The sequence below is a fragment of the Megascapheus bottae genome, chromosome X (genome assembly GCF_031878675.1).
Source record: "Megascapheus bottae isolate mThoBot1 chromosome X, mThoBot2.hap1, whole genome shotgun sequence".
NCBI classification, from domain to species: Eukaryota; Metazoa; Chordata; class Mammalia; order Rodentia; family Geomyidae; genus Megascapheus; species Megascapheus bottae.
Genome location: NC_143547.1, coordinates 65,650,218 through 65,677,616, shown reverse-complemented (window position 1 = coordinate 65,677,616; position 27,399 = coordinate 65,650,218). Strand labels below are relative to the sequence as shown.

At 35.1% G+C, this 27,399-nt stretch overlaps 1 pseudogene; it reads right to left on the bottom strand.

Annotated features, from left to right (window-relative positions):
• Window positions 1-5,473: 5,473 nt before the first annotated feature.
• On the bottom strand, window positions 5,474-6,221 carry LOC150041203 (high mobility group protein B1 pseudogene; annotated as a pseudogene).
• Window positions 6,222-27,399: the final 21,178 nt, after the last annotated feature.

Sequence of the window (27,399 nt, the reverse complement as noted above, 5' to 3'; positions counted from 1 at the left end):
TATTGAGGCACATGTCTTCTAATAGAGATGGTTTTACTTCATTCTTTCCTATTTGATTTTCTTTTAATTCCCTTTAATTAGTACTTGAATAGAAGAATTAGACTGTGAAGCCACTTTTTTTCTAAATATTTTTGGTCAAAGTTTTATTTTTAATTACTGATTGAATTTCTCTCCCTTAATATATTAAGACATTCTACTTACATGAGAGATAATTTTGGTAATTTGCATTATTTTAAGAGTTTTATCCTTTCACCTGGCTTGTTTAATTTGTTGGTATATATTGTTGATAATGCTCTCATGCAGTTCTTTTGTTTTACTAATATTGGTATTAATTACAATATTTCATTTCTCAATTTACTTATATTAATTTCTAATTTTGCTTAGTCAGTAAAAAGCCTGTTAACAGTCTTGATATTTTAACTGGTAAAAATTAAATCTCTATTCTTGATGGATTTAACAGTTATTTTTTGAGTGATTTCTGTCCATGGACCTTATTATTGACGTCTATGTGTCAGGTTGTTGTTCTTCATTTTTTCCTCTTTTGTTTTTAATTTAATCTAATGCCCTGTTTGTATTTTGTCTTTTTTCTATTTTTGTGTTTTTAAAATATAATATTCTTAATGCATCTCAAGATTATCTAATTACCATGATAAATAATGTTCCATTTCACTATTGTTACTAACTTATATGTCATAGTTATACAAAGATTATTCTATGAATCTCTGACCTACTTCCTACAGTTATTAGTACAAATTATGTCTTTAGACATGACTTTTACTGTTCACATAGATTTTATAATTATCTTATACATTTGATTTAAAATAATCCATTGATCAAAACAAAAGGCACAATAATTTTACCTGTTATATTTATCTATGTATTAGGTTATTTTTTTATTTTAAATTTTATTTTCTTGTCAGAGTGATATACAGGGGTTAGAGTTACATATATAGAATAGTGAGTACATTTCTTTTTGAATAATTTTGGTTTGACCATAGGTACATTACTTCTCACACACTGATACCCCTTCTCATGTTTTTGTCCCCATTTCCTTCCCCTACCCCTCCCAATAATCTTGTTTTCCCCTTGCCCTTTCCTATTTCAAATAAATAAACATATATATAATAATATACCAGATAACAAAATCAAATACAGTAACAAAATGGGATTAACCAAAGGGCAAAAAAAGAGAAGGAAAATAACAGAGTACATTAAGAACAAGAATCACACAAAATAAAACTCTTGTTTCCATATACTAGAGATCCTAAATCTGAAGTCTTACCTTTCTATCTCTTGGTGATGTAAGAAATTTTGTAAGCTTTTGTTTATCCAAGGATTTCTTCTCTTTCATTATTGAGATTGATATTAGTAAGTTGACATTATTTCCCCTTTTCAATCTTTTAAATGTGTTGTCCTAATCTTTTTCATTTCTATGGTTTTGAAAAGAAAATTGGTCCTTAATGTGACTGAGGATCTCTTGCATGTAAGAATTTCTACTGTCTTGCTACTTATAAGCTTTAATTTATCATCTGCTTATCTAGTTTGATCACACTGCATCTTGGAAAATTTTTTGTTAAATTTGCTTGCAAATTATTGAACATTGCAACTGTATGTATAATGTCCTTCATCAAAATTTAGAATATTTTATTCAATATTTATTTAATCAAATATTCTTTTTTCCATTCCCTACTTTCTATATTTTTAGTGGTTTCCAAAATTGTCTTGTTTATATGTTTCAGAATGTCCTACTTTTAGACATTGTATACTTTTATTTATTTTTTACTTTTAAGTTCCTCAAAGAAGATATCAATTTTCTTAAACCTTGTATATATGCTGAAGACAATTGTACTACTAAACCTATGTAAAAAGTTATTTAAGCTGTTATGTTTTTCCCTGTGATTTTTTTTTTGAGATCATGGAGCCTAAACACTGGCCTGGGTGCTTTCCCTCAGCTCATCAGCTCAAGGCTACTGCCCTACCCATGAGCCTGGGCATTGTCCCTAAGCTCTTCAGCTCAAGGCTACTATCCTACCCTACCCTGGAGACACAGCCTCACTTCCTGCTTTCTTTGATTAATTTACTTGATAAGAGTCTCTTGGCTTTGTATTGCCTGAGTTGGCTTTGAACAGCGATCCTCAGATCTCAGCCTCCTGAGTAGCTGCCGCCCCTGGCTTCCCTGTAAATTTTTTATAGTTCAATTTTTAGAATTTCTATCTCTTGATCTCTATTTTATATTTGCTATTATAGCAACTCTACAATTTACTTTATGTCTTTGTTTTTCTCTATTTTATTTAGGAATATTTGAGAATTAACCCAATACCTAGGCTTCTTCATGGACAGTTAACATCAGGGTTTTTTTGCTAAAAATAAATTATATTTTTTATTTCTTATGACTTATATATGGTCCTGTCCTCTACCCTTACCTCTGAAGAAAAGGAAAGGGTTTGGGTTGCAGCCCAGGCACATGCTGATGAAACCCGCTGCCTAGACAATACTTTCCTAGTAGGGGCAATGGCTGTGCCCAGGGAAGAGCCCAAATAGGATTATGAAAATAATGTGCCTGGAAGGGTTAGCAGAAATAGGAAGGTAACCTGCCTGGAAGCTGTCCCCCAGAAGGTAGCCCACCATACAGTCAACTATGATAAACTAAAGAGGTTACCCAGAGACCCACTGAAAACCAGGCCAAATTTTTTGATAGCCTTACAGTGGCACTCCAGCATTATACTAAGCTGGACCCAGACTCAAAAGAAGGTACAGTGGTCTTAATACCCATTTAATTTCCCAGTCAGCTCCCAATATTAAAAGAAAGTTGAAAAAGGCTGAGGATCGCCCTCAAATCCCCCAATGAGATCTGGTGAGCATGGCCTTTAAAGTTTTTAACAACTGGAGGAACAGAGAAAAGGTGATAAGGCTGCCCAAAATAGGAAAAATTGCCAGGGCTTCTTCCCTTTGGGCTCCTCAAAGAAGAGGTGCCTAATGCACACCACCCAGACCATGCTTTAAGTGTGGCAAGGAAGGCCACTGGGCAAGAGCTTGTCCTACTCTACAACCATCGGACCCTGCTAAAGTGTGGATAGCTGCGACACTGGGGAGTCGACTATCCCTCCTCCTCTCTACAAGGTGGGCCAGTCCCTCCCATACCCCCCATGCATCGGGAGGAGCCCAACTTATCCAAGATACTCAGCTTGGCAATAGAAGTGTGATGCTGCCCAGGGCCACTGTATTCCACAAACATCACAATGGAAGATCCCAGGGTATGTCTCCAGGTTGCAGGAAAGATATTTGTATCCTTTCTTTTGGATATGGGAGCCAGTTATTCATTGTTACGTGAGTATTCCAGCCTGTCTTTTCCCTCTCAGATCTCAGTGATGGGTGTGGATGGCCTTCTTACTTGTTCTGAAACTACCCATGTAGAATAGATAACTTTCCTTTTTTACATTCATTTCTAAACTTATCCCGCTGTCTCATATCCAAGGTTCCCTTAGCCCCTAAAAGCCCTTTTCCTTCTCCCCCAATTTTGCCTGAGGATTGAGTCTTTCTTAAGACCCCTAATCTGTCTGGTTTACATCCTAAGTGGAAAGGCCTCCATCGGGTCCTGCTGACAATTGCCACTGCAGTGTAGCTCAATGGATAGCCATACTGGTTTCTTCTGTCAAGAGTGAAAAAGTCTCCTGCTCTTGTCCCTTCTATGACTCCAAGGTGTCTCACATCCCTGAAGAAGATGGCACCCCTGCCTCTTAAGAATTCTTTTGAATTTCATTCAAGGACAAATATGCATGTTCACTACCATGGAACTGATACTACTCCTTCTGGACAAACAGCATCCCAGCCTTCTACACTCAATGTCGACGCACCTTGTCAGGAGGAAGTAGCCAGAAAGAGATGGCGCCCCTTTACAACTATCAGAAGGTGGGAATGTTAGGTTTGTTCTTTCCTCATGCAATAAACCCTCTTCTCCTGAACTGCGTGGAGTTTCCTTTCGGCAGACTTTACACCCCCATCTGCTTATTTACTGTTACAGAGAAGAGATATAGACATTTTATTCTTTATAAGTGGTCACTACATTTCTCCTTTTTTGTTTCACTTGTTAGCGAGAAATTTGGTATAATTTTTCTTAAAAGCGTAAAGCAAATATTTAAAATTCTTATTTATCTAAATTTTTCCCTTTTGTATGTGCTTACCTTCTGTACAAAATTATGCCTGCCAAAGATAAACAAAATATGCTATTCTAAGTTCTTGGATTTTCTTTTGAGTATAGTCTTTAACTATAGGCTTTGAGTTCCTGATTTCAAAATACATACAGTATCTCCTCAAAGCCACACTGTTCTAACCATCTTCTTTCTTAGGCCTTTCTCTTGCGTTTGTCTAAAATTTATCTTTTCTTTCACTCTTTGATCCATGAGTACTTGGGTCTAAATTAAGATCAGTTTTGCTAAATCCATCTCCGAGAAGCTCCAGATAAGTCAAACTGTATAACCACTCTAATTTGATATAAAATTACAAATTAGCCGAGGAGCAGTGGCTCATGCCTGTAATCCTAACTACTTGGGAGGCTGAAATCTGAGCATCTCAGCTCAATGCCAGCCCACAAAAGAAAGTGAGACTCTAATCTCCAATTAAACTCTATAAAATGGGAAGTGGGGCTGTGGCTCAAGGGTAGGGTGGTAGCCTTGAGCTAAATAGCTCAGAGACAGCACCCAGGCCCAGAGTTCAAATCCCATGACTGATAAAAATAAAATTACAAATTAACCCCATAACACACAAGGAAGGTGCCTGTGTATGTGGAGCTTCATATATGTACAGACTTATAAATCACAATATGGTAATTCAATACGTGTATAGAAACTATAATAATCAAATTGGGGTAAAGCATTTCTATATATTCAAGATAATCCTTTTTTGTGTTGTTGGGAATTTTGAATTCTCCTAGTCATTTTTGCAAAGTATTCTAAAGTATTTTAATGAATAATTATGTACTTTGCTATAAAAAACAAAATTAGTTCTTCAACTTCGTTCTTTATTCTTTTTAATAAAAATTGTATTTACTTAAAAGCATTCAGAATGTCAACAAAACAGCTGCAACTTTTTTTTTGCAATTACAGTGTTATTCAGTTAACAGAACAACAATTATTTCATATAAGCTGCGTCAGACAACTGAAGGTGAAAAAAACTACCGTCCCCATGTGTAACTCATTTGTGCTGTGCATCAACAAGAACCTGCTTTAATTTTCCATGCCAATTTACAACTCCCATACTGTACCAGGCAAGGTTAGTGGCCACGAAAAGGCCACCAGGACAGGGCTATCTAAAGACACATCTGGTAGTGTTAACTATACAAAAAAAGACACTGTACAGTTTAAAAACAAATCTTACAGAGCCTTACATTTCTTTTTTTTTTCTCTAAAGGAAATGAGTTGTGTACAGGGGGGTTAAATGCTTTATCGACAAGAAAAAAAACTGAGCTAGAATCAACTTATTCATCAACATCCTCTTCATCTTCCTCTTCATCTCCTTCCTCATCTTCTTCTTCCTCATCTTCCTCCTCTTTCTTCTTTTTCTTGCTCTTTTCAGCCTTCACACCCCCCCCACTTTTTGCTGCATCGGGCTTTCCTTTAGCTCGGTAGGCATCAATATCCTTTTCGTATTTTTTCTTCAGATCAGCAGCCTTCTTCTCATAAGGCTGTCATCTACAGCAGTGTTGTTCCACATATCTCCCAACAGACAGGCCACGATGTTCCCCTTTGATGTTAGGGCGATATTCAGAACAAAATAAGAAGGCCGAAGGAGGCCTCTTGAGCGCATTGGAATCCTTGAATTTTTTTTTTTTGTTTCCCCTTTAGGAGAGATGTAGGTTTTCATTTCTCTTTCATAACGAGCCCTGTCTGCCTTGGCCATGTCTTCAACTTTCCCTTTCTCTTTAACAGACATAATCTTCCCCCTTTCTGAGCACTTCTTAGAAAACTCTGAGAACTTGACTGAAGCATCCGGGTACTTCTTGTTGTGCCCTTCCAGCAAGGTTGCACAACGAATGCGTATGATGGCATTTTGTCTCTTGGCTTCTTAGGATCTCTTTGTCCATGTGTAGTTTTTCCTCTGCTAGGCACAGAGTCGCTCGGTGCCCCACCAGCTATCACTTGCTCCTGTGCTGTCTCTAGATCGCTCGATGTACTGCTGTGCTTTATTCTTTGCTCACAGAACTTGGTCATCTCTTCATCTAACATCCCTTACCGCTTGCTTAGTTTAGATTCAGAGCTATGAAAACAAATAGATTCTGTCAGTTTTTAAGAACTTGGTTTCTTCAATGGAGCAGCTAATTCTTGGTTTACTCTAATTTGCCATTTTTGTTTTCACTTTTCCATAGCTTGTCTATCAGTTGCATTAATTAGTAATGGAATAAATTATATGTGATTCTTGGAATAATGTGAGGAAATATGTACTATTTAGCATCATTTTAAAGATCCAATTAGATTTGGCATTTTTCCCTTGAAATCTTACTAGTTTACCAAAAATTTTAATTGTTTGTTTCTTATAAATATAAAATTATTGCTTTTAAAATAATTTTATAGAAGCTACAAATTTATATTTTATCCTGTTACTACAGAATTATGATCATATTGTTACTTTGCTATTTTTATTTTAACGTATTTCCTTTTCATTCACTTCTACTTTATGGTTATATCTCAAAAGTTTTAACATGAATTTTAATAATTGCACTGAAATAGATATAAATTAAATTTACTACTATCTTTTCAGAAGACTACAGGAACTAACTCACATTTAAGTGATACAGTTAGGCACATTTAAAATATTTTACAAACTCATCAGATTTGAGATACCAAATTTTCCTTGTGTCCCTTTCGAATTCTTTCTTCAATAGCCATCTTTCTTATTACTACTATACCCAGGCAAAAGTTGATCTGAGCTTTTAATATTAGCTAGTTGCATTTTCTAGAATTATACAGGTATGGAATGATATGATATACACTTTGTTTTGCCTGTCTTAATAAGAAAGATCATTCTGAGAATGATAGACTTTGTATTTTATATCAAATTTACTGTTTTCATTGCTGAGTAGTGTTCTATTGTGCAGATGTTCTGCATATTTATACAAGTCTTTATATGGACATATGCTTTTATTTCTTCTGTGTAAATATATAAGAACGTAATGCTTATATCATATCGTTATTTCATGTTTAACTCCTTATGAAGCTCCAAAATCTTTTAAAAAATGCTGTGTCACTCTTAATTCCTCTCAGTGCAATATGAGACTTTAAAGTTTTCTATATCCTTTTGGTTCCATCAAAAATTTCTGGAGTGATGTGCTGCCTTTCCACAATGCTAAGAGAAATGGAGCCCGTTGATTCTGAACCTGAGTCTCTTAAACCATGAGCCAAAGTAAACATTTTTATTTTTATACGTTGATTCTTTTATCTATTGGTTATAGTAATAAAATGCTGGAAAACACAATCCCATACATTTTGTTATGTTTTATTGTTGATGTGTTTATACCTGTAAATTCTCTTTGTGTTTTTCTATGATGCAGTTAGATTGTACAGAAAGTGCTTGTCTCTTTGTTTCTATTGCTTTAATTTTGAAGCTGAGTTTAATAGTGTACAACCTAAGACTAGTTTCCATTTGTGAAGCAAAATTATTTGGAGACTATAGTCAATGTTATGTAAATCATAAAATTTGGCAGACTGTTTCAGTAGTAGGTATATGGTAAACACAGATACTTCTGTCACTCATTTTTTCCCCTGTCACTGAATAGTTCCTTCATATACATGCCCTAGTGTGTACTCAGCTGTAACACTGAGGAGTAGTTATTTGGAATTCTGTCTTTTCCTCTCTCTGCCCTTATACTTTGCCACAAGAATTCTAGATAACTTGAAATATTAAAATCTCAGTTATTTTCTAAATAACATATAGTACAATGAGATCTGCCTGGCTTCCTGTTCCTTTTTTAATATTTTTTAGTTTTATTGTTGGGGTGATGTACAGAGGGCTTAGAGTTACATTCATCAGTGGGGACATTACATCTTGAACATTGATACTCCTCCAATGTTTTTCTCCCACTTTCTCTGCCCCCAACCCCTCTCACTGGTCTTGTTTTTCCCTTACCTTCACATTTTCAAATACACAAATAAATGAATATATAATATACCACATATCAAAGTCAGATACAGTAACAACATGAGATAAATCTTAAGGGGAAAAGAAGAAAAAAGAAATAGCTTTCCACAGTATGTTAAGAACAACAGTTACAAAGATAAACCTCTTGTTTCCATATCCTGGAGTTCATTTCACTTAGCTTCATCCTGTATGGCCATATGTACATAGATTTTGAGCTATTGTGATCCTGTTAGAATCCTAGACATATACTAATTGTTACAAATGAGGGAAACCCTCGAGCCTGTATTTCTTTGCTTCTGGCTTATTTCACTTAATATAATTTTTTCCATGCCCAGAATTTCTCACAATTTTCTATGCTGAAACAATCATAGGTGTCACCTCATGTTTCACTTTCCAGAGGTAATATTCCATATTCCTTTGCCAACTTAGTTTCATTGTCTTGAAATCATTTTTTCTTATTCTTTTCCTATACAAGTAATTTAGTACTAGAAGGTAAATAGGACCCAGTTATTTCTCCTTGGTTTCAAATGAATGCACTTCTTATCCATAATATCCTGTTTTTTTTTTAACACGCTTGCTTGTGCGTTTGATATGTGTTCTCACAATATTGTTCTATAGACCTGCCAACAATGCGACAAATTTGCATGCTCTAGATGTTCCTATTTGTGAAACAAGTGACAACAAATATTATTGGGATAATGATGTTTCTCATTTTAAGGAAAAAATTGCCTACAAAATTGATCACTTTAGTAGTACAAAACAGTATGACATTACATAAATGTTCACAGCTTATTTAGAGTAATTTTATCCTCCTCTATCTCACCCCCTGACTTCTTCTTCTTCCCCACTTTTCCAAAGAGTGTTTGGCACATTTTTTTTCTGTTAAATTTAAAAGCATGTGTTTTGTGTGTGAGTATCCTTCCCTTTACCCCTCCTCATCTCACTATCCTCTTTTACATTCATATTTTATTACTGTCATCATCATCAACATCATTTTCATCATTTCAAGTCTAGATTCATAATTAAGGAAAACAGGCAATACTTAGCTTTTTCATCTTGAATTAGTGTGATCTCCATTTCCATTTATTTTCCTGCAAAAGTCATAATTCCACTTCTCTTTATGGCTGAGTGAGTATACACATGCATATCTTTTGCCATATATTGATTACTGGGAACCACAGTTGATTCAATTGCTTTATGAATATGAATAGAGATGCACTAAGCATGTGCATGAAGCTATATTTCTTTTGTACATTGACTTGCACTTCTTTGAACATATTCCGAAGATTGATATGGCAGGTCCCGAGGAACCCCTATACTGAATTCCATAGTAGTTGTGTGTTTATACTTATTCATATTTGTTTTATTGATGATTGCCATTCTGACTTGGGAAGGTGTGAAATCAAAATGTAGTTGTAATTATTATTTCCTTTATTGCTAATGATATTAAACATTTTCTATATTTACATTATTCATTTGTGCATCTTCTGAGGACTATTAACATTAGTTTATCAATTTATCAATTAAATTATTTTCTCTTCTTTTTTGAGCCCTTTGTTTAATCTGGATGTGAATAATTTATTGTTCAAGTAGCAGAAATTTTTCTCATGTATGTAGGCTATCTCTGGATTATGGTAAATTTTCCTTTGCTATTAAAACCTTTTAAATTGATCAAATCCCATTGGTTATTTTTTACTCAGCTTTTCAGAAGCAATTTCTCACTTATGAATTTTCAGGATAACTATCTACTAGGTGTGCAAGATTTTGTAAACAGATGAAAATGCAGCCAGCTAGTACATTACCATTATGCATTTTATTCAAAATAAAACCACCAGTTGTTAAAAGGTAATTTTTTTGCTTAATTGGCATTTGTTCTTCCTTTATAAGGACCCTGATTTTCACCAGTCTTCATTTTTTCTGTTTTATATTGCGTATTTTAGTTTTTGTAAGAAAGCGCTCATAAATTTTGGGAATCTACTTTAAATTTTTCAGTAACAATTGTATTTGAGAGTTTTTCTGAGTGTGAATTAGTTAGAGATACTGGGAAAGACAAAATTATCAGGAGAAATGAATGGATAGAATATAGATATTTATTTATTCTATTCTCTTCAGTTGCCCTTTGATTAATCTTATATTGTTACTGTATCTGACTGTTACCTGGCATATTATATATATATATGTTTATTTAAAATAGGAAAGGGAAGGGGGAAAACAAGATGATTGCAAGGGGGTAGGAGAGAGGAATGGGGACAAAAACATGAGAATGGGTATCAAGGTGTGAGAAGTAATGCACCTACTATCTGGCAAACACAACCGTAACCCCACTATACATTACAGTAAAAAAATAGAATATTGATATTTTTATTGATCAAGTAATTATTCACTGGAGATCCAAGGCACAAACAGTATGACTCAGTCTGGAATCAAGAAAGGTGATGGTGAAGCTCTCAGCATAAGGTTAAATATCTGAAAATTCAGAAGGCATGTTGCCATGATGCTTGAAGTGCAATGGTCAAATAAGCCAAAGATCTGATTTTTACAGAGCAGAAAACACAGAGAGACACATAGATAATGAAGGAGAAAAGAGACACAGAGAAAGAAACAGAGAAGCTAGAATATAAGTGAGTTTTCCTTTCTCTGTGTTTTTGTTCTATCAAATTCTCCATTAAATTAGATGGCACCTACTCATACTGTGAATAGATCTTCCCTGCATAGTTCACCAACTCATAGGAAAGTTTCTTTCAGAAACCTGCTCACCATCACACAGAGAAAAGATATTTTGTCAGCTATGTAGGTATCCTTAAATCCAATCAGGTTTAAACCTCAAATAATCATCACAGAAGGCATTTTAGATGTCTACTATTAATACCTTCAATAGTTTTTCCTTTTAAACTCCTGAGAGAGAGTTACGTTCTACATGTATTTACTGTGTGTTCTAGGATTTATAAAGTAGACAGTGCAATCAGCCTCTCAAATCTCTGTTTCATTATTGAAATCACAGCCCATGAATCTGAATATTTCAAGTGTTTATTAATAGTGTATATTTCATGGCCTCAAACTAGACATGCTGTTTACAATAGGTGAGACTACAGCTTCAGTTACCCATGTGATTTTGATGGTCAATATTTGAAGCCGTAAACTACAAGTTGCTAGAAGGAATCATCAAGTACAATAGCAACAGTCATAGGAATTTTAGAATGCCAATGGTAATTTTCAACAGTGCCTTTTTTTCTTATGTGTTTTAGCTAGCTTGTTTCAATTTAGGTGAAAATGGGTTGATAGTTTGCATTTCACACAAGATACATTTTATAAATGCTCTGTGTTTTATGAATGGTCTTCAAATGTTAAGGGGTATGAATAAAAGAGTATTTTTTGTTAGCTACACTTCATGGATAAAGTAGTCACAATTGGACTGAAGCACAAATTACTGACCTAATATCAAGGTCACAACTTTATGTTTATTCATAATTATTTTATTTTATGTAATAATAACTAAAAGTACTAAAGTAATAACTAATATATATACATATATATATATACTTCTGTTTGTTGGTGTCCTATCATTCATTTCAATCACCTATCTAATAAAATTATACATATGTATCCCCAAATTAAAATATCATTTGAGTGAATATTTATGTATGTCATGTATATGATTCTCATATCCGAACATATTTTTAATTGAGAGTAAAGGTAGTTATTTTCAGGAGAGGATCAAAATGGCCCAATAGCTCTGTGTATATTCCCATAGCATCTTAATATTATGTTTTCTAATTTTGGTGCAAGATTTAAAATAAAACACAACTTTGACCCATATTTAGTTGTAAATTTGTAAGCTATTGAATATAGACATATTTTACAATAGATGTCCTGAAATTGTTCATCTCTTTTTTTAAAAAAAATGTATTTTATTGTTGGGGTGATATATAGAAGGGTTACAGTAACATACATCAGGTAGTGGGTACATTACTTCTTGGTCATTGATTCCCCTTCTCATGTTTTTCTCCCACTTTCCCTCCTCCCACCCCTTTCCAATAATCTTGTTTTTCAGCTTCCCTTCTCTATTTCAAATTAAACTAACATATACAATTCACCAGATACCTAAGTCAGATAGAGCAACCAAATTAGATAAGCCATTATGGGAATAGAAGAGAAAAGAAATAACTTCACATAGTTCATTAAAAACAATAACTACAAAGATAAACCTCTTGTTTCCATATACGGGAATACATTTTTCTTAGTATCATAGCACATAGCTATTGAGCTACTGTGATAGTTTACTAGGAAAATCCTAGACTTGCAATAATTATTACAAATAAGGGAAACTGTGGAGTCTGTTTCTTTGCATCTGACTTAGTTCACTTAATATGATTTTTTTGAGTCTTTCCAATTCCTTTCTAATGGTGTGATGTTATTCCTTTTGATGGCAGCATAAATTCCATTGTGTATAAATACCACCTTTTATTGATCCGGTTCATCTACTGAGAGAATTCTGGTTTGATTCTATACCTTTCAGTAAAAAATGCTGTGATGAACATGATTGTGGTGGGAGCTTTAGTATGTCCTTGTTTATGGACATTTGGATAAATGCCCAAGACTGGGATTGCTGGATCACAGGGAGCTGTATGTTTAGTCTTTTGAGGAATCGCCATACAGCTTTCTAGAGTGGTTGAACAAGTTCACATTCCCAACAACTGTGGATTAGTATTCCCTTGTGGCCACATCCAAGACAGAATCTGTTGCTATTAGATTTTTTTGACAATGGCCATTCTCACTGGATTGAGGTGGAAATTCAAAAAATTTTTAATTGTATTTTATTGTCAGGGTAACCTATAGAGGGTTTACAGTTATATTCATAAGGTAGTGGGTACATGACTTCTTGAGCATTGATACAACTTCTCATGTTTTTCTCCCACTTTCCCTCTCCCCAATGCCTCTCAATCCTCTTGTTTTCCCTTTCCCTTCCCTATTTCAAATAGACAAATAAACGTATATACAATACATCAGGTACCAAACTCAGATAGAGCAACAACATGAGATCAAACAAGGGGGAGAAAAGACAGAGAGAAAGATATAAATTCACATAGTACATGAAGTGCAACAATAACAAAGATTAAACCTCTTGTTCCCATATCCTGGAGTTCATTTCCCTTAGCCTCATCCAATATGGCCATATGTGCATATTGTTTTGATTTGTATTTATTTTATGGCTAGAGATGTGGAACATTTCTTCATGTGTCTATTCCCCTTCTTACTTCCTCTTCAGAGAAGTGTCCCTTTAAGTCTTTATGCCTCCTTTTAATGTGATGGTATTCCGTCAAAGGTTTGATTTTGGAATATTTAATTTAAATTTATTTTTTATTTTAGGTATGAGGCCCTTGTCTGTTGTATGGCTAGTGAAGATCTCCTCTCATTCCATGTATTCTCTATCTTGCTATGTCCTTTGCCATACAGAAGCTCTTCAGTTTAATGTAGTCCCATTTGTCCAACCTTACTTGGATTTGTTAGGTTTCTGGCCTTTATTAGGAATGTTTTGACCTGTGCCAAGAAACCGTAGTGTATCTCTTATTCCTTCTTGTAAAACTTCCAGGGTATCTCCTTTTACTTCAAGGTCCTTGACCCATTTGGAATTAATTCTGGTGCAGGGTGACATATAAGAATCCAACTTTCTTTCCTACATGTGTCTGACCAATTCTGCAAAACTATTTGTTGAAGAGGCTGTCTTCCTTCCATCCTATATTTTTGGCTCAGTATTAAAGATTAGGTGGCTATAATACCTTGGGTTAATTTCTGGGTCTTCACTTCTATTCTATTATTCCTCAGGCCTGTCCTTGTGCAAGTACCAAGCTGTTTATATTACTACAGCTTTGTAATAGAGTTTGAAGTTTGGAATTGGTATTCTTCCAGGGCTTGTCTTTCCAATAAAGATTGTTTACGCTATTCCTGGTGTTTTATTATTCCATATGAATAATCTGATTCATTAAAGAATGACATTGAGACATTGATGAGTTTTGCATTGAATTTATAGACAGTTTTTGGCAATATTGCCATTTTCACAATGTTAATCCTTCCAGTCCAGGAGCATGGGAGATCTTTCCACTTCCTTAGTTCTTCTTTAATTTTCTTCATTTTTTAAAATTTTTCATCATAGAGGTCCTTCTCTTGTTTGATTAATTCTTTTTGTAATTAAAAGATTTTAACACTGATTTTTACATTGTATTTCAAATGCCATATTTAACAAACAAGTATTCAAGAAGGGAATCTCTATACACAATCATTTGCACATAAATTTCAGAGCATAATTAAAATTAAGCTGACTTTGTATGTCATAGATACATATCAATCTACATAATATAACATTATGTCTATTGAGTATATATCCCATTACAGATTTTATGTCTATGTAGTTTTATTTATATTTCCAAGACCATGTCAATAACCTTTAGTAACCAAATATTGAGTCATCGCTCTCGTACTGTATGGATATAATATCCATCCACGTATCAGGGAGACCATGAGCCTTTTCTTCCTTGGTCCTGACTTATCTCACTCAATATGATTTGCTCTTGTTTCATGCACTTCCCAGCAAATGCCATTATTTTATCTTGTCTGTTGGCTATGTACCATCTTCTTTGTATTAATTCATCTGTAGTGGAGCATCTGGGTTGTTTCTATTGATTGGCTGTTTTTTTTTTTTTTTTTTTTTGCCAGTCCTGGGCTTGAGCTTAGGGCCTGAGCACTGTCCTTGGACTTTCTCAAGGCTAGAGCTCTACCACTTGAGCCTCAGCACCACTTCTGGCTTTTATCTATGTATGTGGTACCGAGGAATCGAACCCGGGTCTTCATGCATGCTAGGCAAGCACTTTAACCACTAGGCCAAACTCCCGGCCCCAGATTGGCTGTTTTGAATAGTGAAAAAATGAACATGGCTGAGCAGGTGTCCTTATCATAACCTGAGTTATGATGCTCATGGAAGATGCCCAGGAGTGGTATGGCTGGATCATAGGGAAGGTCTATTTTTAGTTTTTTGGCGAACCTCCAAACTGCCTTCCAGAGAGGTTGTACAAGTTTACATTCCCACCATCAGTTCAGTAGGGTTCCTCTTTCGCCATAACGTCGCCAGAATTGGTCCTTGTCTGAGTGCTGAATATTGACCATTCTGATTGGAGTGAGGTGTTATCGTAGGGTTGTTTTTATCTGCAGTTCCTTTATGACCATGGATGATGAGAATTTTCTCACATGTTTCATTTCCATTTTCATCTCTTCTTTTGATGAGACTCTATTTAGTTCCCTTGTTGGGTTTTGGGGTGGGTAAGTTTCTTGAATTTGGTTAATTCTTAAGTATTTTATTTTAGTTTTTGGAGTCTATTAGTTGCTTTTCTGATTTTTTTTCTCCCTCTTCTCATTATTGGTGTACAGAAAAGCCATTGAGTTTTGAGTTTTAATTTTATACCCTCTTCTTTGCTAAAGATTTGGATCAGCTCAAATAACTTAGGAGCAGAAGGGATTCATTTTCATACACTAAGCAGCAATTATTTTTATGTTTTCTTTTTTATTAAATAATTTATTAATATGGATTTTACATTATATTTAAAATGACGTGTTAACAAACAAGTATTCAAAAAGGGAATCTCTATATACAGTCACTGGCACTTAGATTTTAGAACATAACCAAAATTAGGTTAAGGGTTTGTATATCGTAGATACATATTAATCTATGCAATAAAACATTATGTCTATAGAGTTATAAGTATTTATATCTATGTAGTTGTGTTTATATTTCCAGTACCATGTCCATAGTATTGGGTATGCAACTATTGAGTCCTCATGCTTGTACTGTTTGGATCTAATAGCCACATATTAATGATACCATGCACCTTTTGATCCTTTGGTCTTGACTTGTCTCACTCAACATGATTCGCTCTAGAGTCATACACTTCCCCGCAAATGCCATTATTTTATCTTGTCTGTTGGCTATGTAGAATTCCATTGTATACATATAGCACATTTTCTGTATCCATTCATCTGCAGTAGGGCATCTGGATTGTTTCCATTGCCTGGCTATTGTGACTAGTGAAGAAATAAACATAAATGAGCAGGTGTGCTTATCATATCTTGGGTTATGTTGTTCAAAATAGATGCCCAGAAGTGGTATGGCGGGATCGTAGGGAAAGTCAATTTTCAGGTTTTTAAGAAACCTTCACATGGATTCCCAGAGTGGCTGAACTAGTTTACAATCCCACCAGCATTTTAGTAGGGTTCCTTTTATTCCACAACACTCCCAGCATCTGTCATTGTCTGAGTTCAAAATCTTTGCCATTTTTGTTGGGGTAAGGTATCTTAGGGTTGTTTTTATTTGCATTTCCTTTATGACCGTGGATGATGAACATTTTCTCACATGTTTTTCTGCCATTTTAACCTCTTTTTTTGATAAGTCTCTCTTTATTTCCCTTACACATTTAGTGAATGGTTTGTTGGGTTTGGGGGGGATTAGTTTCTTGAGTTCCCTGTAGATACTGGACATTAAGCATTTGTCTGATGTATTATTGGTAAATATCTTTTCCCAGTTGGTTGGCTGTCTCTCTACATTTGTGGCTATGCTTTTATCTGTGCAGAAACTTTTTATTTTTAGGTAATCCCATTTATTGTGTCTCTCTCCAATCTGTTGTGACCCTGGGATTCTGTTCAGGAAATTTTTGCCTGTGCATATGAGTTCCAGTGTCTCTCCTACTCTACCATGTAGCAATTTCACTGTTTCCGGCCTGACATTTAGGTCTTTGATCCACTTTGAGTTAATGCTTGTACATAGCGAAAGGCTAGGGTGAATTTTTAGTTTTCTGCATGTGGCTGCCCAGTTTTGCCAACACCAATAATTGAGTATAGGTGTTACTTCATCTTTAAACATCTTGTAGAATTCCGCAGTGAAACCATCTGGACCTGGGATCTTTTTGCTTGGCATTTCCCTGATAGCTTCCACAATTTCATTGTATGAAATTGGTTTGCTCAGTTTGTTTACCTTGCCATTTTTCAATGTGGGTAGCCTATATTTATTTAAGAAATCTTCCATTTCTACTAGATTTTCTTATTTCTTTACATATGGCCCCTGGTAATACTTATTCATAATGGACTGAATTTCTTGGATATGTGTCATGATTGTTTCCATGGGGTCTCTAATCTTATTTATTTGATTCTCCCCTCTCCTTTTTTTGCCAGGGGTCTGTCCTTCTAGTTATTTTAGAATTAACTTTTTCTTCTTTTAGGTGCTTTAATTTTTTTAAGTTATTTACATGCTCTTCTTCTGTCTTTGTAACATGCTCTCCTAGTGCGATAAATTTGCCCCTTAGAACTGCCTTTGCTGTGTCCCATATGTTCCTTTGTGACGTCTCTTGATTGTCATTACATTCAAGAAAGTTTTGAATTTCTTCTTTGATCTGGTCTGTAACCCAGGAGTTTTTCAGAAGTGTGTCGTTTAGCTTCCAAGTGTTTGAATGTTTTTTGACTTTTACTGTGTTGTTCAGAACTAGTCTGACTCCACTGTGATTAGATAGAATGCATGAGATTACATCAGTCCTCTTGTATTTTCTGTATGAACTATTATTATATGATCTATTTTGGAGTGTGTTCCACGTGCTGCTGAGAAAAATGGATGGAAGACTCTGTTTAAATCTGTTAAGCCCAGCTGGGCTATGGTGTCATTTAAGTTGATGTCTTTGCTTATCTTTTGTTGAGTTGACCTGTCATTTGGTGAGAGTGGCATATTGAAGTCTCCCACTATGATTGTGTTTGATTCTATCTCGTTCTGTAATTCTAAGAGAGTTTGCTGGACGAATTTGTGTGCTCCCTTGTTGGGGGAGTTAATGTTTGTAACTGTAATATTGTGGATATGGATTGTAACCTTTACTAATATGTAGTTGCTGTCTTTATCTCTATGTACTGATTTTAAAGAGAAGTTAATTTTGTCAGAGTTTAAGACTGCTTCTCTTCCTTTTTTGCCTGGTGCGTTGGAGTGGAAAATTATTTTCCATCCCATCACTTGGAGTTTGTTTCTGTCTTTGGCAGTGAGGTGGGTCTCTTGGAGGCAACATATGGATGGGTCTTGTTCCTTAATCCAGTTTGCTGTTCTGTGTTTTTTATTGTCTTTTCTTTGCCAGTCCTGGGCTTGAGCTTGGGGCCTTTCTCAAGGCCAGAACTCTACCACCTGAACCACAGTACCACTCTGGCTTTTTTCTATATATGTGGCACTGAGGAATCGAACCCGGGTCTTAGTGGATGCTAGGCCAGCACTCCACCACGAGGCCAAACTCCCAGCCCCTGTTCTGTGTTTTTTGATTGAATTGTTCAGCCTGTTCCATTTAGGGAAATTATGGAGAAATTGTCAGTGTCCATTTTCATGATTTATTTTTACATCTGAGTTTCTTTCTCTCTCTTTCTTCCCCTTTTGTGTTTAGTGATTTATAGGTGATTGCTTCTTGATCGGGGTTTTTGCTGTTCTGCATTTTTTTATTATTTAATTCTTTTGTAATGCTGATTTGGTGTGCATGTATTCATATAGCTTCTCTTTGGAATGAAATATTCTTGTTTCTCCCTCAAATGTAAATGCTAGTTTCGCTGGATATATCAGTCTAGGTTGGCAGTTGTTGGTCTTCAGGGTATGAGTGATATTTTTCCGAGCTTTTCTTGCATTTAGGGTTTCATGGAGAGGTCTGTCGTTATTCTAATTATGTTTCCCATTGTAGTAAGGCTCTTTCTTTGTTTTTGCAGCATTTAAGATCAGCTATTGGAGTTTGGGTCTAGTGCTTTTCTATGATGTGTCTAGATGAATTCCTTCTAGGATCTTGCCTGCTTGGAGTTCTGAAGCATTCAATAACGTGAGTATTTTTCTTCTTTAGATTGGGAAAGTTATCTGCTATGATTTTGGTGAATAAGTATTGCATTCCTTTATTGATAAAGTCGGCCCTTTAATCGATCCTATTATACGAATATTAGATTTCTTGGCTGCGTCTGTCAGGTCCTGGAGTTTTCTTTGGTGAATTCTGACTGATTTCTCCAGACTGATGATTCTCTGTTCCAGTTCTTGCAGTTTATCTCCGTTCCTGATATACTATTCTCCATCTCAGTCAATTTGTTCTTTAATGCATCCTTTTTTGCTTTAATTATGGACACTGAGCTGATCATGTCTTCTGAGAAGATATTAATCTTTTCTTCCATTTTTCTTTTAAGTTTGAGAAGCTCCTTGGTAATTTCCTACTCATGTTCCTGGAATTGTTTTTGGAATTCCACTTTAATCTCTTTACTCATGTCCACAATCATCTCCTTGAATAGAGTCATGTTTCGTGTCTCTACAGGAGTCATTTCTTGGGATGGTGACATCTCTCTCATACCTTCACACTTGTTTGATTTTGGGCTTTGGGTGCAAGTGGGAAGGGTTCTCGTATTTCAGATTCTTTGAGAACGTTGGTTATAAGCTTTATCTGGATTTATTTTCTGGTTTGTGTACTTCTCTGTTGCTTCTTGAATTTGTAGTTGTGGGTTTCTTAAGATAGTTGGCTCATGGGATTCCCTGATTCTCTCATTTTGTGGGAGAGAGCTACGCTGGGTCCCTATCGTCTCAGTGCCATCTTCCGAACTTTAGCAGCAATTTTTATTTTGCATTCTTTGTTAATGGCCAGTCAAAGGTGCAATGTCATATATTATTTGGTTTTAGTTTGCATTTTCATGGGAATTACCAATTCTGATATTTTCATGTACCTTCTTTGATTGTCATTCCTGGGGCTTGAAATAAGGACCTGAGCAATCTCGAGTTTTCTCAAAGCTACCACTCTACCACTTAGCCATAGTTCCACTTCTGGCTTTTTCTATGTGTGTGGTACAAAGTAATGGATCCTATGGCTCCATGCATGCCAGGAAAGCACTCTACTACTAGGCAACACTCCTGGCCTGTGCTTAATTGAACAAAGGAGTTGTTATTAATCAAACTGGCTCTTGAATATAGTACATCTTGATGAATGTCACCCCTTTCAACATTTCACCAATCATTCACAACCCTGTCCTTCCTGTTCTTATTTTAATTTTAGATTATGTAGTGAAGTTTTGTTTTGCAATTTTATAAAGTAGTTTATGTGAGTAAATGCATCTTAGTCTGTGTCATCCCTCCAAAATCTTCATTTCCCTTGACGTACCCATGCCCTTATATTTCTCAATTATGTAGTACATACAATAAATTATTGCCTGCGTTCTCTGTCTTTCCTTCTTTATTCTTCTATCCTTCTCCCCTTGGTCTCATCCTTCCTTTGGAAGTACTAGTTTCCTATTTCTTATTTTGCTGGGTTTCCATTTTTTTTAAATAATTAAAATATTTGTGCTCTTCATATGCTTTCTTTTTGAGGAAATACCCATTAAAATTATTTTCCCCATTTTTCCATAATTAATACGATTGAGTCTTCCTTTTTGCAGTTGAGTTGTGTGAGTTCCTTATATTAGAATTAATATTGACCTTTTTCAGATACATAGTTTGTAAATATTTTTCTTCAACGATATGGATTGTCTGTACTGTTGGTTCATTGTTTCCTTTGCTGTGTACATCTTTTTCGTTATGTGTAGCCCTGCAAGCCAATTTATGTTTTAGCTACTCATATTCATGGTGTCACAGCCAAATGATGACTGACTGCACCACTGCCATGAAGCTTTGCTTTGATGTTTCCATCTATGAGTTTCAAAATTCATAGTCATAAAACATCTTTCATAAATAACTTTGACCAATTTTAGTTGGCTTTTGCAAATGATGAAAAATAATGAAATATTTAGGAATAAACTTCAAAATTCATACATTGGATCTACATTGAGGAACAGAATTGATAATATCAGAAATATTGATACATTCAGAAATAAATGAAATGTATCATTTCATTGGAATTTTTAATACTATTAAAATCTATTCTAGGGCCGGGAATATGGCCTAGTGTTAGAGTGCTTGCCAGGCATGTACGAAGACCTGGGTTTGATTTCCTGGTACCACATACATAGAAGAGAGCCGGAAGTGGTGCTGTGGCTCAAGTGGTAGAGTTCTAGCTTTGAGAAAGCCCAAGGACAGTGCTCAAACCCCAGGACTGGCAAAAAAAAATCTCACATTATTCTAAGTGGTCTAAAGATAGAAATCTATTTTTATAAAATCTCAATGATAATTGTTATAGAAAGAATAAAATCTTAAAGTTTAGTTTGAACTTAAATACTGTAGAGGTAAATCAATACAAAAATTGGAGAGTTAGTACATGTATTGATTGAAACCATGATATGAAACTTGATGATAAATTATTAGTATGGTATAAGCATAAGAATAGATATATGGACCAATGGAAGAAAACAAATTCATAAACAGACTATTATATGTATAGCCAACTGTAAATTACAAGTATTTCAAGAGTTCCTCAAAAGAAAAACAATAATTTCCTGAAAGACTGGCCTGTGAAAATTGCACATCTACATAGAAAAGAATGAGAATATGATGTCTGATTTACTTGATTGCTACATTTTCACTCCTACTCAGTGAAAACATTACTGTACTTATAAACATTTTCTGCTATTTCATACATACCAAGTAAGAGGAAAGCCAACTTATTTTAGATGTAAAGGAAAACCACATATACACTTTTCTTTCCTACTATATCATCTTTTCCTTTAACTCTTTTGCATGTGAGTCCCATAATGTTTTTATTTGGTTACATCAAGCAGTACTTATCAAATCAGTGTAATTTTTTTTTCTATTCAGTTACATCAAGTAGTACTTATCAAATCAGTGTATTTTTTTCTTTTCTTTCTTTTTGTGAGTCATGGGGATAGAATTTGTGGTATGGGTGCTGTCCATGAGTGCTTCATCTCAAGGCTACAGCCCTACCCCTGGGCCTGGCCGTTTTCTCTGAGCTCTTCAGCTCAAAACTACCACCCTACCCTGGAGACAAACCCCATTTCCCATTTTCTAGAGGCTAATTGGAGATAAGAGTCTCAGGTCCTTTTGGGCTGAGACTGGTTTTGAACCTTGATCCTCAGATCTCAGCCTCATCAGTCCACTAGGATTACAGGTATTATCCACCACAACCTGCTTGTAATTTTTCTTTAAGGGAGACAAAAATTATCATCATTTCATTTCAGCACCAAGAATGAAGTGCTATGTAAATGTAGTGGATTAATGAAAAAATACTGAACAGCATGCAAAATGTACATGCCCTCTAACAAAGAATTATGTTATCTAATATCTCAAATAATTTTTATGCTAAGAAAAATTCAAAATATTTTAACTAGTTTGTATTTTATGCTATTTTTTAAATTTAATTTTGTTGTCAAGGTGATGTACAGAGGTTACATTTACATATGTAAGGTAATGAGTACATTTCTTATGAAATATTGTTACAATGTTCTGTGTTATCAATGTATAAATATGTTTGATCTATTTGTTTTATAGTATTATTCAAGTTTTCTATTTTCTATTTATCACTTGTCAGGATATCCTATCCATTGTTAGAAGTGAAATATTAAAGCCTCATTTTACTCTATTTGGCCCTTATTTTTTTAATATTTTTATTGTAATTAATAAAAGGGTTACATGATATCTGCCAGATAAAAGGTGCATTAATTCACATACATTGATAACCTTTCACATGTCTTGGTCCCCATTACCCTCTCCCCCACCCCCCATCTTGGTTTTCCCCCCTTCCCTATCCAATTTCAAATAACCAAATACAAATATATCCAATATATCAGATAGCAAATGAGATACTGTAACAATATGAGACAACCAAGGGACAGCAAAAGAGATGAGAGATAACATAGCACATTAAGGACAGCAATCGTTCATTATATGGCTTTTGTTTCAATATCCTAGAGGTCCTTTCAATTAGCTTCATACTATATGGCCTTATGCATCAAGGTTTTGCTCTATTGCAGATCTCTGCTCGTAGAGCCCAAGGTTTCTACTGATTATGATAAATGAGGGAAACCATTGAGCCTAAGTTCCTTTGAGTCTGGCTTACTTCTCTTAATATGAATTTTTCTAAGTCTTTCCATTTCCTAACAAATGGGGCGATGTTGTTTTTTTCTGACAGCAGCATAGAATTCCATTGTGTACAAATACCACATCTTGTTGATCCATCATCAACTGAGGGGCATCTGGGTTGGTTCCATATCTTTGCTATGGAGAATAATGCTACAATGAACATTGTTGTGCTAGTGGAAATTAGTATGCCCTAGTTTCTGGATGGTTGGGTAAATGCCAAGTAGTGGAATTGCTGGGTCATAGGGGAGCTCTATGTTTAGACTTTTGAGGAACTGCCATACTGCTTTCCATAGTGGTTGAATGAGTTTGCACTCCCACCAACAGTGTAGTAGGGATCCCTCCTGGCCACATCCCCTACAGCATCTGTTCTTATTAGTTTTCCTGATCCTGGCCATTCTAACTGGAGTGAGGTGGAATCTTAGCGTTGTTTTGATTTGCATTTCTTTTATGACCAGAGATGTTGAGCATTTCTTCATGTGTCTATAGGCCATTTTTGTTTCTTCTTCAGAGAAGACTCTCTTTAAGTCTTTGGCCCATTTTGTAATGGTATGGTTGTTACTTTGGAGATTAGTTTTGGAGTGATTCAGTTTTTTGAGCTGTTGATATATTTTATATATGAGTGGCCCTTATTTTTGTAAGCATTTAGTTTGGATATTTAGGTGTTCTAATATTGCATTCCTATTTGTTTATAATTACTTGGTTTCTTGTGGGATATCTAATACATTTATCCTTATGAACTTTCATTCTTGTGCCATGTAACAATTTTTGTGTTTAGTTATTTTCTTGTTTTTGTATATTTGATATAATGAGAGGTTAATGTTTCACAAATCAGTTACAATATTTTGTGAACCATGTTTCCCCTTCCATTGCTCTGTCCCAATCTTTCCTTCCAGTCCTCATCCATGTGGTGTCCAGTTAATTTTCCTCACAGTATCTAGTATCACTACTGTATTCATTAATCATTATTTATTTGTTCAAAATCACTTTTATCTGATGCTGAACATGCCACATCTCAAATGTCTTCAATCATCTGAAAAATTTTTGAATAACATCTTCAAAATATTTTGCATTGTATAGCTTTATATTTTGGACATTTTACTAGACATTTGAGCTTTAGAACTGTCTGCATTTATTATAAAATCAGAAAAATTTTGAATTCTGAAATACATGGATCTCAATGATTTCAAACAAAGTATCTTAAACTCATCTCTTAATCACTTGTCTCATTTCATTATTATCGTCATTTCCCCGTGCTTTGTTTTGACAATACTGCAATGTTCATTTTTGTTGTGAAATTATATTTTCTTCATTCTCCTTATGGATATAGGATGTTTCACCCATGTACTTACCTTGAAATAAGATTTTACAAAGAGAATATGTTTTTAGCATTTGGTCAACTGTTCCTCATTTGTCTTTCGCCTTTACTTCCCCTTTCCTTTTTTACTGCATGCATTGTGATTTCCTCTGGCACTGAAATGCAGTAATGAATTTCAACCTTTTTCTTCCCATTTTATATAATTGTTATAGGTGATTTGTTACTATGCAGCTTATATAAGATATTTTATAAAAATAAATAAGCATAAAGAAGTCTCTAATTTTCTACACTTTGTTACAGGTGTCACAATTTACATTTGCTTATATTTTGTATTAATTAAAGTTATTTAATTATTTTGTGTGTAGACTATCATACTAGATTTTTAAATGAGTTACTTATCTGTATTGGAGTAACATATATATATATATTTGTCAAATAAGTTGACTTTAATAATTTTATAGTTTTTATGCTATAATGTTATTTTCAGCATCTTTTCAAGTTTAATAGCTCCCTTCAGATTTTCTTGAAAGGCAGGTGTAATTGGGAAGGTCTCATATGTGTATGTAAGTGTGTCTGATAGAGTCTTTCCTCTGCTTTTATTTTTGAAGGAGAGTTTTTCTAGATTCAGTATCCCTTGTATGGATTTAAATTTTCCCCTTTCAGCACTCTGAATCATCTCATTACTTTTTTATTTTATATTTTATTATCAGAGTGATGTATAGAGGGGTACATCGTAAGGTAGTGGGTACATTACTTCTTGAACATTGTTATCATTTCCCATGTTTTTCTCCCTCTTTCTCTTCTCCCACCCTTTCCAAGTTATAGAGTTCATTTCCAACATATTGTGCATATTGCTGTTACACTGGTTCATCCAGGATTGTACAGATTACTGGATCTCTCAAAAAAAATCACCAGGATATAAGCATGGAAGTAATCTAATCTAATCATTTTCCAAAGGCTCAGCTTTAAAAATAAGTGTCAGATTAAACACTTAGACCAGTGGCATTTAAAATGATTACAAGTATACTTGGATTAACATCTACCATAGCTGTAACTGTTTTCTACTGTTACCTTTATTCTTTATTATTTCATTTTATTTTATTGTCGGGATAGTGTATAGGGGTTAGAGTTACATTGATCAGGTAGTAGGTACATTATTCTCGCACATTGATAACGCCCATTACTGATTTCGTCAGTCCGTATTTTTCTACTTTTAATTGAATATTTTTTTTCTTTTTTATTGTAATTAGTAAAAGGGTTACATGATATTTGCCAGATAGAAGGTGCGTTAATTCACATACATTGATACCCTTTCACATGTCTTGGTACCCGTTTCCCTCCCCCCCCCCACACCCCCCACCCGTCTTGGTTTTCCCCCCTTCCCTATCAAATTTCAAATATCCAAATACAAATAAATTCAATATATTAGATAACAAAGTGAGATACTATACCAATATGAGATAACAAGGGACAGCAAAGGAGATGAGAGACAACATAGTACATTAAGGACAACAATCATTCATTATATGGCTTTTGTTTCACTATCCTGGAGGTCCTTTTAATTAGCTTCACATTATATGTCCTTATGTATCAAGATTTTGCTCTATTGCAAATCTCTGCTAGTAGAGCCCAAGGTTTCTACTGATTATGACGAATGAGGAAAACCATTGAGCCTAAGTTCCTTTGAGTCTGGCTTACTTCACTTAATATGATTTTTTCTAAGTCTTTTCCATTTCCTAACAAATGGGGCTATGTCATTCTTTCTGACAGCAGCATAGAATTCCATTGTGTACAAATACCACAACTTGTTGATCCACTCATCAACTGAGGGACATCTAGGTTGGTTCCATATCTTTGCTATGGTGAATAGTGCTGCAATGAACATTGTTGTGCTAGTGGGTTTAGTATGTCCTTGTTTCTGGATGATTGGGTAAATGCCAAGTAGTGGAATTGCTGGGTTATAGGGGAGTTCTATGTTTAGCCTTTTGAGGCACTGCCACACTGCTTTCCATAGTGGTTGAATGAGTTTGCACTCCCACCAACAGTGTAGTAGTGATCCCTCCTGGCCACATCCCCTCCAGCATCTGTTGTCATTCGTTTTCCTTATCCTGGCCATTCTAGCTGGAGTGAGGTGGAATCTTAGAGTTGTTTTGATTTGCATTTCTTTTATGACCAGAGATGTTGAGCATTTCTTCATGTGTCTATAGGCCATTTTTGTTTCTTCTTCAGAGAAGACTCTCTTTAAGTCTTTGGCCCATTTTTTAATGGGATGGTTGTTACTTTGGAGGTTAGTTTTGGAGTGATTCAATTTTTTGAGTTGTTGATATATTTTAGATATGAGGCCTTTGTCCGTTGTTTGGTTGGTGAAGATCTTCTCCCACTCTGTAGGCTTCCTGATTAGTTTACTAGTTATGTCCTTTGCCATACAAAAGCTCTGCAGTTTAATGCAGTCCCACTTATCCAGCCTTTCTCTGATTTGTTGTGATTCTTGGTCCTTATTAAGAAAGTTTCGACCTGTGCCAAGGAGGCCTAGTGTATCTCCTATTCCTTCCTGTAGAGTTTTCAGTGTGTCAGCTTTTACCTCCAGGTCTTTGATCCATTTGGAGTTAATTCTAGTGCAAGGTGACAAAGAAGGATCCAGCTTTAGTTTTCTGCAGGTGCTTAACCAGTTCTGCCAGCACAACTTGTTGAAGAGGCTGTCTTTCTTCCATTCTATTTTTTTGGCTCCCTTGTCAAAGATTAGGTGGCCATAGGTCTGTGGTTTAATATCTGGGTCCTCAGGTTTATTCCATTGGTCTTCAGGCCTGTTCCTGTGCCAGTACCAAGCTGTTTTGAGAATTATAGCTCTGTAATAGAGTCTAAAGTTTGGAATTGAAATTCCTCCAGCGCTGTTCTTTCTGCTAAGAAG